The sequence below is a fragment of the Mastigoproctus giganteus genome, chromosome 8 (genome assembly GCF_048544385.1).
Source record: "Mastigoproctus giganteus isolate SK-2022 chromosome 8, ASM4854438v1, whole genome shotgun sequence".
Lineage (NCBI taxonomy): Eukaryota > Metazoa > Arthropoda > Arachnida > Uropygi > Thelyphonidae > Mastigoproctus > Mastigoproctus giganteus.
Genome location: NC_143582.1, coordinates 125,635,878 through 125,652,585, shown reverse-complemented (window position 1 = coordinate 125,652,585; position 16,708 = coordinate 125,635,878). Strand labels below are relative to the sequence as shown.

General features: G+C 40.5%; 1 protein-coding gene across 2 annotated transcripts in view; it reads right to left on the bottom strand.

Annotated features, from left to right (window-relative positions):
• The window catches only part of LOC150081804 (SEC14-like protein 2), a 97,060-nt gene that overhangs the window by 65,827 nt on the left and 14,525 nt on the right, over positions 1–16,708 (bottom strand). The window lies entirely within an intron of this gene.

Genomic DNA, 16,708 nt, shown 5'->3' with positions numbered 1-16,708 from the left:
ACGTGCTGTGCGGTGGTTTGGGATTAATGGGATTTTTGTCCTTTGTTGCGGCTTCCAGGGTTCCCCCCCCCCCACTATACGCTGGGGATTAATGGGATACAAACCACTGGCTTCTTTGTGTAGAGTCCACTTGAATTGAGCCTTCTTAATCCAGTCCGGTTGGAAGTGCTTTAACTTGTAGCCGCAGCAACATCAAGAGACAGTTGATGACAGGACACCATAAGGTTCCGCCTTGCTGTTAGAGTGGTGGTCTGTTCTGTTGGCGTAGCCCTCGGGCGACCTTGGTCAGCTCTTTTTGTAATGGTTCCAGTGTCCTGAAACCGCTTCCATATTGCCGACACGACACTGAGTTACTCATTAAGCCAAAGTCCCACCTCTGCCTGTAACTTCCGGCTTTAAGTTGTAATGGCCCATCATCTCAAAGAGCTTAAGTTTTATCTGCAGCTTTCATTATTAACACTATTTAAATTAGTGACTTTGCCCAAAAATCGAGGTACCCCATATATTCTTATCTGGATATCCATTGTTGACTGAACATGTTTTTAAGATAAAAATAAATAAATAAATGAATAGAACAGGGTCAGCATGTGTCTCTTCTGTTCTGTGTGTTCTAAATGCACTTCGTACGTTCAGTGAGTATTAGAACAGGAAGTATTCTTAAAACGCCCACAATAAAAGTTAAAGTAAAAAAAAGAAGTGATTATTTCAAGTTCTCTGTAAGACTAAAATGCATTAGGGTTTATGCCTTAAGCTGCGTGAAATTTAGACTATGTACAAATTAGTGCAAAAGCATCATGTTTGTACACAGATAATCCTAAATTAGCAAATAATTTGCAAGAGCGGCATCGTTTAAGTCACATCTCATATTGTGAATACCTTCACGACTAGTTGCATGACACTGCACTACTTCGAATAAGTAACGCTTCACCCGAAGGAGAAGACTATTGTTACTTATTCACAGTAGATACCATCACCCATACGGCACCGTTTCAGGGCTATTTTGTATATGCGTGGGATAATAACTCTACTATCCATTGTTCCTATTAGACTTAGAAAAGCAAAAAACTCTACTATCCATTGTTCCTATTAGACTTAGAAAAGCAAAAAAGTAGAGGGAAAGTAATAGTGAAAAAGGAAAAGAAACGGTGTAGAAGAATGAAAGGGACAGTAACAACTCGAAAACTCAAACTCCTCGAATAGGCAACACTTCCCCAGCGGGGAAGACTGTTGTTACCTATTCTAGTGCCGTTTCAGGGCTATTTTGTATATATGTAGGATAATAACTCTACTATCCATTGTCCCTATTAGACTTAGAAAAGCAAAAAAGTACAGGGAAAGTAATAGTAAGAGTGGAAGAGGAAAAGAAACGGTGTAAACGAATGAAAGGGACAGTAACTCCTTCAACTCACCACTCAAAAACTCCTCGAATAGGCAACGCTTTCCCAGTGGAGGACTGTTGTTACCTATTCTTGGAAATTCCGGACATCATCAGGCTCCTCCTGGTGCCGTTTCAGAACTATTTGGCCCTTCTTCGGTGGGTGAATAGGTACCCAAGTGATGCAATAATGGCAAAACAGTTGTGAAGTAATAACTCCACAATACGAGAGATGCCTGATGGTGTATAAGATGAATTAGGACTAAAATGCCGAATGGGCGGTGGTACCCACTGAGAATAAGTAACAACAGTCTTCTCTTTTGGGTGAAGCGTTACTTATTCGAAGTAGTGCAATGTCATGGCAACTCGTCGTGAAGGTATTCACAATATGAGATATGACTTAAACGATGCTGCTCTCGCAAATTATTTGCTAATTTAGGATTAGCTGCTTTTGCACTAATTTGTACATAGTTCCCTGTAAGCTAACGAAAGTGCTAAGGTTATCATCCACATTTACAAATATAAAGAGATTTAATCCACGAGATTACATCTGTTTATAGTTATTATTGTAACCCACGAGAGTAGAATGGTCCCATTTTTTAATTTAAAATTAAAACTGAAGAAATCGTTGAAAATCTGCTTAAAATTCAATGTTTTGAAATTTTGGAAATTGAACTGAGTTTGCAAACTCAAGTCCTGGACACGGAATTCAAGAAACTACGTTAGAATCTCGAAAAAAAAATTGTAATCTACTCTAAGAACCCAGTCTTACAACTCCAGAAAATTAATAATATTTTGTAAAATTTCGAAATTTATTATATTTTAAACAGAAGGCATTAGGCAATTTGTTGGCGTTTCCACTGTTGTTCATTTCAGTTAAAGAGCGGACTAGGGTTGGCAACAGGGGGGGGGCTGTTCGAACTGGAACTGAAACTGAACAATAGGAGTGCCAGTTAGAAGCAGTTTTGTTTACAGTAAGTAGAGCGGGAGCTGCACTGTGGAAAATGGACAAAGGAACGCCCCCCCCCCAAGAAAGGGTTCGGACTCCAAAGAGGAAAGACCCGGGACCATAGAGCAAGCCGAGATCTGGTATCATAGCGCTGAATAAACAGGCCGTCACCGAAGTGCGCTCTTATAAATTTCGAGGGCGGTCACTTCAAATGGGGCATGACGAAAGGGTAAGTGAACAAAGATGGTCAGAAGAAGAGTTCTAGAAATTTCTTAGCATCCGAATGTCCCTGCTACGACTAAAGGAACACGACCTACCAGAACGTGAGCCGAGACAACAGTAAAAGATAAGTGTGAACAATTGCATAATCACGAATTATTTACCAGTTGTATATTATCAATGTTCTCTAAAGGTGAAAAAAAAATTGTTATGTTGAATATATGTTTAGGTTATAATCAAATAAAGTTTTCTCACAATTGACGACCCAGCCAAGGATAGCTTTCCCACAATTGGATAGCCAAAGAGAGTTTTCCCCATCATTGGCTTATCCAGCCTGGAATTTCTTCCAAAAAATTTGACTTTAGATAGTAAAGATTGGTGGTGATAAGCTGTATTTCTCTCGAATATTGAGAATCACTCAACTGAAAAATAATAGTTACTGATCTATGCTTTAAAATCAGTTGGCGAGCCAGAAAATTAATAGTAGATTATTGAAAATGATTAAGTAATAAAGGATTGAAAGTTGATTATTGATTTATCGTGAATTTTGATTTATTGAGGGTGTAATTTATTGTGGTTGTAATTGATTAAACAGGTAGATCATTAATTGAATGTCAAGTATTAATTAATGAATTGTTGATTAGTTAAACGGGAAGATTATTGATTAATTTAGGTTGATTATTGTTGATTGATTAATTGTAGTTGATTATTGTTTTAATTTGAATAATCTGAATAAGAAAAAAAATATTATTTTGGAAAGTATATAGTGTAAACAATGCTTCTAAGGTCACAGATGGCAACGCGAGAGAGATGAAAGGCAGAGAGAGCTCGGTCGACTTAGGCAATAATGTACACTCGAGTATGGGAAAAAAATTTAAAATGAGTAAGTATTTGAAATCGTTTAGGAGCGAACCCACGGAAAGAGTGTAAATTTTCTTACGAAAGCTGGAAGCAGTCAAAGAGAACGAGGGCCTAGATGAGGTAGAAATTGTAGCAATAGCTGAGTTTAAGCTTGAAGGAGAAGCCTTAGCCAAATATCAGCGAGCTACACAAGTATCTGACATTGACACACTCAGTAAATTTTGGGAAGTGATGAAGAAGTTATTCCAAAAGAAATATACATTCCTGGAAGGAATAAATAGCTTAAGTAATTGTATGCAAACGGGTAAGGAGAGTGTAGAAGAATTCCACAGAAAGTTTGTGGAGCTGAAATTAGCCACTGAAGTTGAGAGAGAAGAGATGCAGCCCTTGGACAAGATATTGATGAGGCAGTTCATGGCCAGAATGAAAGAAAAATACCGGAAGGAACTCCTTCGACGCAGTCTGTCTTGCTCGGCACATGCACTCTTATTAGTACAGGAGGAGGAGAAGTTAGACCTGTATTTTAGAAAAGAAAAAAAAGGGGACATATCAAATATCTACAGAGAATAGGAGCCTTCAACATGACAGAGATGACAGTGAGGAAAGGAGAAATTTAGAAAAACAGATCGGACTGCTCGGGAAACAGTTGGCCGAATTGACGGCAGTATTCAAAAGGGGAGCACGGGAACAGAATGAAGACGATAGGGATTTCCCGGGGTCAACAAACCGGAAACGAGAGAGGGAATTAGTGAATCTTGAAGAGTTTGGCAATGAACGGGACAGGCCGAAATGGTGCTACATTTGTGGAGCTAGAGAACACTTTGCAAGACAATGTCCGCTTAGAAATAGCCCGAGGAAATACGAGAGAAGGAGCGGAGAATGTTATGTACATTACGGAGGTCAGCGGACACGAGGGCAAAGGTCAAATGTTAGGGGTGAACAATACAAATCACATGTATGGGACAGGAGAACGAAGGAGGCCGAAAATCAAAGACAACACATACATGTCAACTCTATAGATTATAGGCAGGTTAGAAATAAGTCATTGTATGTAGATGAAGATAGAGCAGGCCGGGATTGGGGAAAGCAGAGCAATCAGATAGGTAAGTTTCTGGACAGTAAGCATGCATTTCGAGTCACAGAATAATGGTAAAAATTATCAGTCAGGTAAAATGCTATAGACGTTTTAACTACGGGCATATAGCTAGATTTTGCCCAGCAGGAAAGGTGGATCACAGAGCCGAGTACGATGCTGACGACCCAAGAAAGGTATGGAAACTGAAAAGAGGTTAGTTTTATCCATGGCACCCAGCAAACCTGAAATCCAGGCCAGGTGAAAACGAGAGTAGACTCCATAGGATCGAGTATGGTTATCGGACGACTGTATGTGATGCTAAAAATAAGACTGCAGTAGTGGAAGTGAATCGAAACAAAGAAAGGCAATTAGAGACAAAAGCAAAGAGCGAGTCGAAAGCTACTGCAAAAGAAAAATGTTGTTGATAAAATTCTGATTGTGCAGGAAGAGTTGAGAAGAATAAAGAGAAGGAGAAGCATTGGAGAGAATGACGAAACAAGGCAACAGGCAGGGAGAAAAATTGCGGATGTGGGAATACTAGAACTAACAGAGAAAATTAGGCAAAATTCTGAGCAGATTTGAATTCTCAAAAGGAAGAGAGACTAGAAAATAAAGATAGCAAACCTCGAAATCGGGCTAGAATCAAAGGACAGTGGAAAGAGGGACTTGTGAATTCAAATGCAGAAACGACACAAACTGAGAGAATCAAACAGACTCCAGCAATTGTATTTAGTGGGAGGATTAATTGACGAGTACATAGAGAGGGAATAGAGATGGAATGAGCTTAATGTAAATAGGATGGATCTGTATATATGCATAGAGTGCTAGACAGAGTGGCATAGAGATATATGTATATGAGCATAGCGGGTAGGGTATAAAAGTTAATAAAATGGTGAGTAAGATTGGTAGGTATCATGTGAAGAAAAAAAAATTATACAGTATATATAATTTTTTTAGACGGGACGGTAAGGATTGTAAGAACACATTCTTACAACTCCAGAAAATTAATAATATTTTGTAAAATTTCGAAATTTATTATATTTTAAACAGACGGCATTAGGCAATTTGCTGGCATTTCCACTGTTGTTCATTTCAGTAAGAGAGCGGATTAGCGTTGGCAACAGGGGGCCTGTTTGAACTGAAACTGAACAATAGGAGTGCCAGTTAGAAGCAGTTTTGTTTACAGTAAGTAGTGCGGGAGCTGTACTGTGGAAAATGGACAAAGGAACGCCCACCCTCCCAAGAAAGGGTTCTGACTCCAAAGAGGAAAGACCCTGGATCATAGAGCAAGCCGAGATCTGGTATCATAGCGCTGAATAAACAGGCCGACACTGAAGTGCGCTCTTATAAATTTCAAGGGCGGTCACTTCAAAAGGGGCATGACAAAAGGGTAAGTGAACAAGGATGGTCAGAAGAAGAGTTCTAGAAATTTCTTAGCATTCGAATGTCCCCGCTACTACTAAAGGAGCGTGACCTACCAGAACGTGAGCCGAGACAACAGTAAAAGAAATGGGTGAATAAGAATAAAGATGAAGAAAGTGAAAAAAAAAAAGATGATTGGTCAAGAAAAGAGGGAAGAACAAAAAGGAGATAGGGGAGTGAGGGAGAGGAGTCCAGGACACAGAAACGTGAGAGAATTGCTCGAGAGCGAGAGAGATTTTTTTTGGGAGTGAGAGTAGGCTTGAAGTGGTGAAACCCATGTTTAGTCTCTAGAGCAAAGTTTCTGGCATCCCCCCTCCCCATACTTCTCCTTAACCCATGCACGGTACTAAGTACTATAGGTTTTGATACCTTTCGTGCTTGGGGTTTCATAAAAAAAAAAAAAAAGAGAGTGGTGTTGGAGGTGTGTGGGGAAATTGTTAGACGGAGAGTTTTGGGAATGGCACCATTCAGTGGGTATTGATAATAGTAAAGTTGAGAAGAAATTCGACTCGAGCTCCAAACAAATGGCCAAGGCAGCATCCCAGAAGAACAGTCCTTGTGCGTGGAGAGAACTGACAAAGAGCAGTCTAGAGATGTGCGCCTAGTGGACCAGCAAAGGCCAGCCCAGAGAGACGACCGCTGGAAAAAGACATGAAACCGGAAACATCCATCCAGGTAGAGAGAGAAGAAAGTGCAAGTAAGTCTGGAAAATTTTGTTAACACAAAACTGTATTATAGAAAAAAATAAACGGGAAGAAATGAATAGGACAGTTAGATGAAGATTATGATGAACTGAATACCGTATTTTAAAAGAAAAAGGGGGAACAATAGTATATAGAGAGGGAAAGAGAGAGAGAGTGAGTTACTTATCTGTATTAGAAGTATGTGTAAAAAAAAAAGAATGTATTAGATATGTTACTGATATAAAAAAGGGAAATAGTCTGTACTCTTGAGAAATATCCATTAGTTTATTCATTGCCCACCGAAGGCCAATTTGATGTTCATGTGAATAGAGAGAGAGAGGAAGAATAATGTAATTATCTATCTATCTATATATACAATATATACACATATATATTTGCATATGCTAGTTAAGATAGCACTTTGTATTGCTTATAGATTTTAGATGGTTATAAATTCATTGAAAGGAAGGAAATATACGAGAACATTATATTATGTACAGTAGAAGAAAGCTGTGGGAAACTGTAATATCTCGAATTATTTAGTGTTTGTATATTTATGTACCAAACGGTGAAATAAACCTTGTTATGTTGATAACATAAGTCTTATCTTTGAAGAGAATTACCACAGCTCCACAGTAAATATCGGAAATTATCCAGGTTGGGGAAGTATAAAAAATAAAATCGTCATTACATGGAATCTTTTGATGTTAAAAGGGCTAAATAGAATAATTTTATTGAGCAGCAGATAGCTTGCAGACCTTGGAAGGGAAGTGAGGACCTCTGTTCTAGATTTTAAATGTGTAGCAACAGCCTATTGAGGTTCCAAAGTAAACTGAAGTCAGAAATGTATTTTGAGATCCCACAATTGTCAAGGTAGTCTGGGATATGTAGCTAGATATATGTTTAGATTGTAACCACATTAGTTTTCCCATACTACCACATTCGTTTTTCTGTAGATTATGTGGTTTCAAAGTCTATTTCATTAAAAAAATAAATTTATAAATCAAAATGATTTCTGCACTGCACGTGAGCAGAAAATCTGTACAGTCACGAGGTATTATTATTTTTTGTTCTGTTTTAATAAGACAAAAAAATCAGTACAAAAGAAAGTGACTACGAGTAGTGCGAGATAACCACTGTTCATTTTTACTGAAAGTTAAATCGCTGTTTGTTATTCAAATATTATTACAATGATTCTTGCAGCTCTTAAGCATTGAAAAGGAAAGGAAAGGAAAGAAAAGTAAAGTAGAATGACTGCCATGTTCAGGGAGGGCTGGCTTTGAATACTAAGAATTTTAGAAAAAATGGTTTCTCACTTCTAAACTTAGAAATAGTCGCCCCTCAAGTGCACCGCAGTTAAGGGATGACCCTCTTCAGAGAATGTAACATTTACAAAATCATCAATCTTCCAGGGTGTGACATCACACACCTTGGAAGCATATCATTACCTGAAGCATATGATTCCCGGAAAAAATATCTCCGGTAAAAATATCCCTTTTTCTTGTTAAGATACATAAACGTTTGATTATAATTTATATGATTTTTTGCAAATTTTAATGTGATTTTGATATAATTAAACTCTGATTATTGTCAGTAATGTGGAGTTTGTGAAATAACTGTATACTGTCATTATTTTAGCATTAAAAAATAAATATTTCCCTTTGTTTCCTATTTTGTTTTCTCATATTATCTTATTACAGTGAAAATGATGATTATTATGAAATGTAAATTCGAAAAGGGTGTTTCTCCCCACTTGACGATGTTTTTAAATCACGAACTCGTTTACCGATTTTAAAACAGCTGGATACGGAAAAACACCCTACCTCAGCTAAGACCTCCACCCCCTCAACACACAAATCAATCAAAAAGAAAACGCTCTCACCTTCACCGAATCACAAAATTCGACTGAACAATCAATCCGTTTTGATGACGTTTTTAAATCACGAACTCGTTTACCGATTTTAAAACAGCTGGATAGGGGGAAAACACCCTACCTCAGCTAAGACCCCCCCCCCCTCGACGACACAAATCAATCAGAAAGAAAACGCTCTCGCCTTCACCGAATCACAAAATTCGACTGTACAATTAATCCATTTTTACCGGTTACCGAAGCATATTAACTCTGGCAGAGTTACTAACAGAGAGACTAGATGCGCCAAAAATTGGAAATGTGATCACAACGGATGATGAGAACGAGAATAAATGGGGATTGTTGTTGTTGTGGGGGTTTTCTGGCGCATAAGCTGCTTTGGCTATAATGCGCCTAGAATAAATGGGGAAGAACCAAGTCTCAAGTGCGAATTGACTCAGACTGTTTGAGAAGATTCTTCCCAGCAAATATTGCTAAGTATTTTAATAATTTAAACATCGATCCAAATAAACTATGCATACACAAAATGTCTGTATATTTTGACAGAAATCTTTGATAATAATAATAAATTATTGTGCCACAGAGCAAAAACGGAAAGAAAATGACAGGTTGCAGTAAAAATACGTTGATTTTAACATGAACAAAAACAAGGCACAAATAAAAATAATACATAGTTTTCAGACTGGAAGGCGTACTTCATCAGCTGTGACCGTTAATCTAAAATATAGAACTCTTATGTGTGTACCATGGCAGTCATGTATGGTGAACTGCTTGTATGTAACAATTAGCTGTTAGAAGGGAAAGCTTGTAGTTGCAATGCCTGGGAACATTGCAAATGTTCCCAGGCATTGCAACTACAAGAGGATGGTCGTCTCAATAATGGGATGGACATGACATCCTCTATTCCGGTTAAAGGAAATGCTACAGCACGAGATGTGCAGTGCAGCGATTCCAAACAGGCGCGGCGACAGCGGGACCGATCAATAATCATGACATTGCGGCATGGGTCAATGTTGTGACGAGTCGACAAGAAGCGCTCAGCAACGGCTGAGTGCTCCACGTCCGCTAAACGGATAGCTTTTTCGTGTTCAGAAACACGACTATTGAGCCTCCTGCCAGTTTTCCCAACATAGCGGCCAGTGCAGTCACGGCAGGGAATACGATAGACTAATGCACTCTGTAGGGGGGGGGGGAACCGATGTTTTAACTCTTGAGACGAGGGATCGCAACTTCCTGCCCGGGAGTTGTAAGCACTTTATCCCCATGAGCCTTTAAGACTCTGTTGTGATAGGTTCGGATAGAACAGGCGAGTAGACGTTTGAGGCGGAGTCATTACTGTGCATGGTCCTGTGGGTCGCTACGTGGTCACACCTATCTAGGGCACAGGTGGAGTAGCCACTCCTCACAAGATCTGTCTTAATCCTAGTAACATTAAACGTATATTTTTTTACAGCAACCTATCATTTTCTTTCCGTTATTGCTCTATGGCACAATAATTTATTATTTTTATTAATATGAATCCAGAGCACACAGGCCTTTTTGCTTATATTCGAACTGTTCTTGGCCAACACACATACGAGGTAGTTGTGAAGGTACAAAAGAATTTCATTTTTATAACCCGAGGTAGGTAACATCTCAGGGTTGCTCACCAGTGTAAATCTCACCGCGTCATCCCGAAGGCTCCGTTTCCTAATGAACGTATGCAGCGTGCCTGCCGAAACTTCAGCTACAGGACCCTAAACATTTGGATTAGCTGCCCTCATGTTCGAACTGAGGAGTTTGGTTCCAATCTCCGTTTATTCCAATGTTATCCAGACCTTATGCTCCCAGGCTATCAGAGAGTCTGAACGTTATCGCACCCGGCAACAACGTAAGTATGCAAATTTAGTCCGTGAGTACTACAACTCCCGTTACCAACATAGAGCCGCTACAACAGTCTGCTCGCACTTTGTACTAAATTTGAGTTGTTTGTTTGTTTGTTATTTGGTTTTTAGGAGCATTAGCAACTAAGGCCATATTGCTCCGGGATATGCGGTAGTCATTCCCTGACCTTTCCCCATCCTCCGTATTTGGTGGTGACTCTAAATTTGAGTGATAAGCGCTTATCTGCAGAGCAATTGAATTTCTTCCACGCAGGCCACCCATCACTGAGATTGCCTTGGGTCTTGAAGCATCATTAACACGCATTCCTGAAGAGGTGGCGTATACCATTTGCCTAAAAACCGCAGCGATCTTACATCATGCTGGCCCTGTCATCTCTAATCTCAGTCGCTGAGAAATCGCTGCTCTCAACACATTGAAACAGGATACTTCGATTGTCGTCCTTCTGGCAGACAAAGGGCATCGAACAGTCGTTTTGAACCATTCCGACTTCGAAGCGAAAGCCCTATTACTCCTACGAGACACCTCCGTCTACCAACCAGTAATCGTCTCTCCTGCCAATACCCTGGAACGATGGGAGTCCAAAGTAAACAACCTCGTCAAAGGTTGGTTTCGGTCAGAGAAAGTCACCGAATCCATACGCTGGCGTCTACATGCCTCCGGCTGCCAGATTCTGCAGTTTTATGAACTACCAAAAGTCCACAAAGAAGGAGTACCCTTAAGACCTATCGTCTCCTGTTGTGGTTCGCCGATTTAAGAGTTATCTAAGTTAGTTTCAAGCTTACTCTCTCCCCTAATGGGCTAAACCGCCAACACCATCTCTAACAGTGAGGAATTCCTAGACCGGATTCGTACCATATCCATCTCGGACGATCAAGTCATGGCCGTCATTTGACGTGGTGTCCCTTTTCACCTCGATCCCAGTCGAACTGGCCATCATGTGTGCCAAGGAGCTTCTGGACGACCAAACCCTGAGCAACAGATCTCTAACTTCAGATGACATCTGCGCCACCCTTAGATTGTGCTTGACTGGTGGGGCTGTCATGTTTGGTGACTCCATTTACCAGCAGATACACGGTACATCCATGGGTTCCCCAGTTAGTTCAGTTACAGCAAACATCGCAATGGAACAATTGGAGAGTCGCGCATTTGTGAGTTTATCAGCTCCCATTGCCTGGATGATGTATTTGTGCTCATCCCCAGGGAGCCTTTTGCACCACCTTAACTCTCTGTCGCCTTTCACTCAATTCACCATCGAACTGGAGTCAGACAATACCCTTCCATACTCAGATATCCTGTCCGGCGTGAGAGTACGCGTTTGAAGACAACAGTCTATCGCCAGCTGATGTGTGCTGGCCAATTCACCAACTACCGGTCAGCACACGCACGCAGCCATATTTTCGGCACAGCGCAAACCCTGCTAACCCGCGCCTGGACCCACTCTAGTTCTGCGGATGAGAGACGCACAAATTACTAGGGTTAAGACAGATCTTTCGAGGTGTGGCTGCCCCACCTATGCTCTAGATAGGTGTGACCTACAGGACCATGCGCAGTAATGTCTCTGCCTCGAACGCCTTTATCCTGTTCTACCCGAACCTATCACAACAGATTTTTAGATTCTTAAAGGTTCATGGGATAAAGTGCTTACAACTCTCAGGCAGTAAATTGCGATCCCTCGTCTCAAGAGTTAAAACATCGCTTCCCCTCCCACTGCTGCAGAGCGGATTAGTCTACTGTATTCCCTGCTGTGAGTGCACTGGCTGCTACATTGGGGAAACTGGCAGGAAGCTCAATAGTCGTGTTTCTGAACACGAAAAAGCTATCCGTTTAGCGGACGTGGAGCACTCAGCCATTGCTGAGCAATGGCTGAGTGGTCGACGTATCACGACACTGACTCACGCCGTGATGTCACGATTATTGATCGGTTTCCCCATCACCGTCGCCACGCCTGTTTGGAATCACTGCACTGCACATCTCATGCTGTAGCGATTTCTTTAATCGGAACAGAGGATGCCATGTCCATCCCATTACTGAGACGATCATCCTCTTGGCTGACAAACGTTGGCATTTCAACTACAAGCTTTCCCTTCTAACAGCTAATTGTTACATACAATGTAGTTCACCATACATGACTGCCATGGCACGCACATATATTTTTATTCCATATTTTAGATTAACGGTCACAACTGATGAAGGACGTCTTCCAGTCCGAAAGCTATGTATTACTTTTCTGTATTATCTTTACTTGTGCTTTGTTTTTGTTAGTGTGAACATCAACGTATTTTTACGTAAAATTAAACGTGTTTTTTTTTATGGTGATGTGTACCGGAAGGTACAAATAAAACAAGAATGCTCATTTAATATTTAATTAGTAATTAATTAAAACTACTTAATGATTAATTTACTAACCACATGCTGTCTTTTTTTCATCTTCAAATTTTGTAAATAAGTTCATATAAATATGCTTGTAAATATTGAAATAATGTAACAACAACACCCTCTAGTTATGTGCTGTTAATGGGTGTCTCGAAAGAGAAATAATAATAATACAATACAATTTATTTTTAACCAAAATAATAATAAAGATCCTGACCAGCTGCATATCCAAGAAGATATCAGACCACTTAAGGAGTCAGAACATAATGGCCGAACAGTAGAAAGGATGCAAGGAGCAATTTAACCATCGATGCCGCAGTTATGGAGCAAGTCTACAAGAAACACCGCAACCTATACACGGCTTACATCGATTATCGCAAGGCCTTCGACTCCGTAACTCATAGCTGGCTAATAGAGACCCTGAGATCTAGTAGGTCAATCCGATAGTGACAAACTTCATAGGAACAACAATGGCGAAATGGAGTACCACCATTAAGATCGAGAACATCACAACCAGACTAATCCTCAGAAGAGGAATCTTTCAGGGAGATGCTCTGAGCCCACTGTGGTACTGTCTAGCATCACATGGATGACATCAAGCTCTATGCGGCAACCGAGAAGCAACTCCAGCAACTACTCCGGATCACCGAAGAATTCAGCAAGGACATCAGGATGGAATTTGGTCTAGACAAATGCACGACCCACGCACTGCACCAGGGAAAATTAGTCGGCCGAAACTACCAGCTGCTGACTGGTAAAGAGATCGAAGCTATGACAGAAGGAGAGACCTACAAATACCTATGGATGATGCAGGCTCAGCAGTTAGGGCACAAGGAAATCAAGAAGTGCCTGACCGAAAAATATCATCCAAGACTCAGAAGCCTGCTGAAAGCAAAATTGAAAAGAGGAAACACAGTTAAAGCCATAAACACCTATGCAGCTCCAGTACTAACATACTCCTTTGAGGTCATAGATTGGACTAACACCGAGCTAGAGGATATCATGCGAAAGACAAGGACAATGATGACCAAGAGTCGCCAACACCATTCGAAGTCAGCAATGGAGAGACTAACAATAGTTCAGAAAGAGGGAAGAAGGGGCCTGATAGAGCAACACAAAACAACGATAGGTAACCTGAAGGATTACTTAGAGAAAAACACAGCACCACTCCACAAAGAAGATAGGTAAGTGGTATACCCCACTCAACCTAAGCGAGGAGCCCCCTCCTGTCCAGACGGCAGAAGAAACGAAGCTAAAAAGATGGGCAAAGAAGACATCCCATGGCAGACACTACAATTGACCTCCATCAAGATCACATCGATAACATTGCTTCCAATGTTATCGATGTAATCACAAGAGGGATGCTCTTCCCCGAGACTGAAGGATTCATGCTGACCATCCAAGAGGGGTAATCAACACCAGAAACTATAGAAAATACATCACAAAGTAGCCCAGAATGTCAGATGACACATGTCGACGATGCCATCTGCTGGCCCAAGAAACGATCCAACACATCACAGGGGGCTGCAAGGTGATCACCCAGACTGAGTACGCTCGTAGACACGACTACGTAGCCAGGATAATACATCAGAAGCTAGCGAGGAAATACCAGTTGACCAAAGAAAGTGTACCATTCTACAAGTACAAAACTCAGGCAGTACTAGAGATCCCAACCCACAAGCTGGGACGGAGCCATAATAACGGATAAGACCAGCCCGCAGCAGACCGGACATAACCCTTGTGGACAAGATGGAAAAGGCTATCTATCTGATTGGCATAGCGGTGCCCAACACTAGCAATGTCCAAAAAATCCATAAGGAAAACTTAGGAAGTACAGGAAACTGAGATATGAGGTCAAGGAGATGTGGCATATGCAAGAAGTAACGACCATCCCGATCATCGTATCAACCACTGTTATGGTGCCAAAGACCCTACATAGCAGCCTAGCAGCAATGGGTCTCCCAGACAACACCTACAATGAACTCCAGAAAGGTCTCCCAGACAACACCTACAATGAACTCCACCTGACTACAGAGGCGCCTCCTAAACACTGAAAGGGGCCTAAATTCACCAGGACCACATTTAAAAACACCAAATAACTAAGGGTGTATCAGCGCTATTAAAAGCAATAAAGTACAAAACACAGCCTACAATAATCCTCCAGATGTACTGTAAACGAATTAAATTAATTTGATTAATATAAACAATCTCTCAGGTATAAGAGATGCAGAATTTTATTTTGGCGAATACTGTGTATTGAGGGGGGGGGAAGAGAGAGAGAGACGGAGGAGTGATGCTTCTTGATCAAGGTGATAAGCTCAAATTGTGGTGCCCCGATGTTCCAGCTAAGCAATAGAAGACAATGCAAATCTCGGCTTGGCCGACTTCTACTCCTGGGCAGCATTAAACAAACTACGAGACAGATGATTTTTTTGTATTAGAAAGAAAACCCCATTCAAGTTACTCGACATTGAGCCCAAACTGGAGGAGGATCCAAAAGCAGAAAAGACCCGCGTCTATAATGAACTACTGAACATTTGGCAGACTCGGTGGGACATCTAACATGATGCTATTTTTAAAATTAATATATATATATATATATATATATATAGAAATATATATAATTTTTTTTTTAATTTCCCGCAGCCTGAGGCTTCAGCCCTAAAGCACTTTAGTCTGATTCATTTCATACACCATCAGGCATCTCTCATGTTGTGGAGTTATACTTCAGAACTGTCATCACTATCGCCCACCGAAGATAGGCCAAATAGCCTTGAAACGGCACCAGGGGAAGCCTGATGATGTCCGGAATAGGTAACAACAGTCTTCTCTACTGGGAAAGCGTTGCCTATTCGAGTAATATATGAGCTTTGAGTGTGAGTTGAAGTAGCAACTGTCCCTTTCTTCCTTCTATAGCATTTCCTTCCTCGACCTCTCCTACTATCACCTTCCTACATCTTTATCTCTTTTCTTAGTCTAATAGGGATAGTATGAGGATAACCGAGAACTTTATCCCATACCATATTTCAAAACGGTGCCGTCTGGTTGGTGGCGGTATCCGCTGAGAATAAGAGTAGTCTTCTCCATTGGTGAAGTGTTACTTATTCGAGGCATTGCAATATCATGGCAACCCGTTGTGAAGGTATTTAAATATGAGATACACCCAAAACGATACAGTTTTCAGCTATTTTAGAGTCTGCTGCGTGTTAATATGATGCTATTGCACAAACTTGTACAGCATTAATTAGATTAATGTTTACAAAAGTCGTGTTTTGTTTGTTTTTTTTTCGTTCTATCGAACACTTCGCAAGAATTGACTAAACTAATTTTTTTAACGCTACAGAGAACCTTCCTGTAATTCCAATGTGATAGCTTGACAATTCTACTGTAGGCTGTTCTCCTTGGTTACTATTAACCAATACCGAACTGTTGAGATTATCAAAAGTGCAGTCTTGATTAGTAGAGTGACAAGTTGCCCATCTCGAGTTGCAGACCTCGAATAACTACCGCGTTACTTATTTGAAACCCGCAACTCGATACGGGCAACTTTCGGAAGAAATTCACATGAAATGTAAATACGCTGCTGTACAGTCTCGGTTGGTTTTCGGTGTACAGAAATGATGCCAATGCACTAACTTATATGACAGGAAACTCTTCCCGCAGTGCGAGGCTTTTTAGTCCTAAATCCTACACATCCTTAACGTGATGTTTCAGAATGCTTAATTGAAAACCAAAATACTAATAATCCTATTTTAGGTAATCTAACCTCAATGTTAAAGTATTTAATAGGTCATAACATTCACTGGGCATCTTAGCGATGTGCATGCAATATTACATTTTCTAAATGCTTAATTTAATGTCATTATCATATTTTAAGTAGCCTAACCTTAGGTTATCTAACATAACATAATTGGCGTTTTTATTGTTTAATTAAGCATTTAAGAAACGCAGTGTTGTTCGGAAGCGTTAGGTTACTTAAAATGAGTTAAATAAAAAA